Source organism: Mytilus edulis, chromosome 8 (assembly GCF_963676685.1).
Source record: "Mytilus edulis chromosome 8, xbMytEdul2.2, whole genome shotgun sequence".
In the NCBI taxonomy this organism is placed as follows: Eukaryota; Metazoa; Mollusca; class Bivalvia; order Mytilida; family Mytilidae; genus Mytilus; species Mytilus edulis.
This window is the reverse complement of record NC_092351.1, coordinates 66,275,675-66,280,033: the sequence shown is the minus strand read 5'-3', so window position 1 is coordinate 66,280,033 and position 4,359 is coordinate 66,275,675.

Here is a 4,359-nt window from a genome sequence, read left to right as displayed (position 1 = left end):
CATTGACGCTCAAATCAAAAAGTTATACAACCAAACAAGTACAAAGTTGAACAGCATTGAATACCCAAAATTCCAAAAAGTTGATTTTGCCATTTTATAAAGGAATTTCCGTTTTTGATTTTCCTCGGTGTCTCGTATTTTTGCGATTTTACTTTTTTTGTTGCTGTATATCATATTTGTATTTTGTTGATTGTTTTGTTTTACAAATATCAGGTCATTAGAGTTCTAGTTTGAATCATTTTGCATTCTAATTTCATCCCTTTTATCGCGGACTATGCTGTTTGGATGTTGCCAATTGTTGAAAGCCATAAAGTGACCTATAGTTGTTAACTTCTGTGTCATTTGGTCTCTGATTGAGAGTTGCCTCTTTTGCAATTATATCCTATTTTTCTTATTCTTATATCTAACAGTATTTTTGTTCTCATATTCCTTTGCATTGAGACTTATCCGTCAGAGTTCGCTATTCTTAAGGTGGTACCTAACACTACAGGGAGCTAACTCTGTAAAATCAGCTAAACGTTTTAATTACGTTGTGTTGTAAAAGGAATATTAAGCTTCTCAGTGATCAAAATTGGTGTTTGTCAAACTGCTATATAAACAGTATAATTTTTCATATAAAACGGTTGGTTTAAAATTTTTGAATTTTTTATATTTTTGTTAAAGGGTCAAAGTAAATACTTTGACAAAATTTTATGAAAATTAAACGAGCCAAATTAATTATAGCAAAAGTGTTGGGTACCACCTTAAGATTGTTAATAACTTTGTTTTATGACATACACCATGTACACGAAGTTTCTACTGTCACATTCATTTTCTGTTTAGTTTTGTTCTGTATTGAATTGATTTTATGTTTTTGAATGTTTATAATTAGATTTTTAAGACATCACTCCCATTGGATATACATAATGATTTGAACAAAAGTATCATCAAGGTCAAATGATAAATAAAGGCAGCAGTAGTATACTGCTGTTCAAAACTCACAAATCCATGGACTAAAAACAAAATTGGGGTAACAAACCAAAACCGAGGGAAACGCATTAAATACAAAAGAAGAAAAACGACACAACATTAAAATGTAACACACAGACACAGACACAGACACAGACACACACACACACACACACACACACACACACACACACACACACACACACACACACACACACACACACACACACAGACACACACACACACACACAGACACACACACACACACACACATACACACACACACACACACACACACAGAAATAGACTAAGCATTAGACAAAATCCTATGAGAATAACAAATATAACATCAAAACCAAATACATGAATTTAGGATGGATAAGTACCGTGACACGTCTTATAGTAATATGAATTCACACTAAAAAATAAGAGAAAACAAACGACACAACGGAAACACAGCGTTAAAACGTTACACACACAGAAACGAACTATAATATAACAATGGCCATATTCCTGACTTGGTACAGGACATTTTTAAAGGAAAAAAATGGTGGGTTGAACCTGGTTTTGTGGCATGCCAAACCTCCCCCTCTTTTATGGCCATGTGAAATATAACATAAAATGACAACACAACATTACAGGACTACAATATAAATAAATAGGAAAACACAATTGACAAAGAAACACACGAATAATAGCTAACAAAAGGCTACAAGTTTAAAATTTTTAATACGCCAGAAGTGCATTTTGTCCACACAAGACTTACTAGTGACGCCCAGATACAAAAGTTTGAAAGCCGAAACAAGTACAAAGTTGAACAGCATCGATGACCAAAAGTTCAAAAAAGTTATGCCAAAAACGGCCAGGGTTTGTCTGTTAGGTACCAGAATATCCCTATTATTTAAAATAATTTATACTTTTGTAAATTTTATAAAATGACTATACAAAAGATGTACATGATAAAACTGAAGTATTAGCTAATTAATTGAATTTGTAAAACAGATCATCAAAAAATAAAAAATGACGTCACATTTGAATGAATAAGATGGAATAAGTAGCATGAAATGATAGAACGTAAACGAATAGTCTGATGCTTTCTTGGTTAATTTGCGTGTTAACACCTCATAAATCATGTTCTTTTAACAACCAATCTACGGCTCTGATTTGTTTTTTCTGCATAATCGGTATATACATACCGCGGTATAGATGAAATGTTTTACTGGATACATCCATTAAGAAACTTCAGATCCACTCTGTAATCTTATCCCTGCAGGCAACATAAGACGGCTTTAAATCAAATCTTTGCGAAATCTGTTATGGTTTAAAGCCATTATTGACAAACAAATATACAGTGCTTCAGGTTCACAACTTTGTTTAAGTTGAGAGTTAATGAAAGATGATTCAAGTATTTGCTTAGTCCATTCTTTTGATGTGTTTGAGCTCTTTTTTTTTTGCCATTTGATAAGGGATTTCCGTTATGAATTTTTATCGGAGTTCAGTATTTTTGAGATTTTACTTTTTTTGAAGAAGTTTAATGTAAAGATTATTTCCTAAATAAAGGCAACAGTAGTATACCGCTCTTCGAAAGTCATAAATCGATTGAGAGAAAGCAAATCCGGGTTACAAACTAAAACTGTGTTAATCTATCAACTATAGGAGGAAAACAACGAAACAACAGACACATTGAATTGCAACAAAAAAACAACATAAAAAACAACAATGTAGCACACACAGAAAATAACAACTGCCATTTTCCTTACTTGGTACGGAACATTTAAAGAAAAAATGGCGGATGTACCTGGTTTTGCCAAACCTCGCACAAGTATGGCAATGTTAAATATACTATTAAAACGATAACACTCCATGACAGGACTACAGTACAAATAAATGCAAAAAAACATTACGGACATGGACATACACAAATAAACATTACAAAAGATCATTTCGACATGCTAATAGTTATCAAAGGTGCCAGGCTTGTAATGTAATACAACCTACGTGCGTTTTGTTTACATAAGACTCACCTGTGACGTTCAGATCAAAATAATAAAGAAAGACAAACAAGTACAAATCAAAATATTCGAATTTCCATTTGCAATGCATGAAAATACCGAGGAGAATCATTTTACTCTTTTATTTCCATTTATTGTTTCTTAAACTATCATAAATCTGGTTTAGGCTTAATAATATACATGAAATTGATAGCTTTGATCCCTTAATTTCAGTGTTGTTTTAATACTAGTATATTTGTTTATTTGAAATTTTACGGACGACATCACGAGTCGATTGACTAGTACTGAATTTAAAGAGGACGACGGTTATGTTCCAATTGCGGTAACCACATCTCCTATTTTCCTCAAATGCAACCTACCAAATAAGTGTTTAATTATGATATGTTTATGATATTTGCTAGTGTACTTTGTCTATATGCCTTTTTATGCTTCTATGTTACATATATGACGTGTCTCTGTACTAATACATTCCGTCATTGTGTTATGGTAATTTCTTGTTTTTAATTTTATATGTTTATATGCTTGGTATATATGTTATTTTGTGCTTCTTTGTTACATATTTGTATGGTTTTTTTTATGCGACTGTTATACATAGCTTTAAATCCACCATTTTCTACAAAAGAAAATGCCTGTACCAAGTCAGGAATATGACAGTTGTTATCCATTCGTTTGATGGGTTTGAGCTTTTCATATTGCCATTTGATTAGGGAATTTCCGTTTTGAATTTTCCTCGGAGTTCAGTAATTTTGAGATTGTACTTTTAACTGGTGTTTGTCTTTTAATCGTGTTTCGTTTTTGTCATTGCATTGTCTGTTTGTTTTCGACTTATGGTTTCCAAATTTTGTACTATTCTCTATTTTCCTGTAGAATATAAGATATAAATCTCTAATGGTATTCGACAAATTAGACAAATGATATAAGTATATAATTGGTTGCACCAAAGGGTTCACTTTAAAATTCTATATATAAGCATAAATATTTAGCACAATTTATTGATACATCCTTGCCTTTTGTAATATATAACCCTCGTTAAAAAAGGTAACATATATACGTAAAAAAAGAATAACATGAACATGTATTAATAAAACATAAAAAGTATAAAGGTTGGGACTACACGTATCTACTGTTATGTGCGTGTAAACACTTCATTAATCACGTTCCGTTCACATAGCTATGCTAGTGCTTTGATTTGTTTTATAAGCGATAATGACAAAGTTCATACTGCTATGTAAATGCAATAATTAACTGGATGTATCCATTAAGAAACGTCAGATTCACTCTGTTTTCTAAGCCATATAAGGAAACAATATATGGATTTGAAACAAGTCTGAGAAAACTGTCATGGTATTAACGACAATAATAACAAACAAATGTACAGTGCTTCTTGGTTAAAGATTAT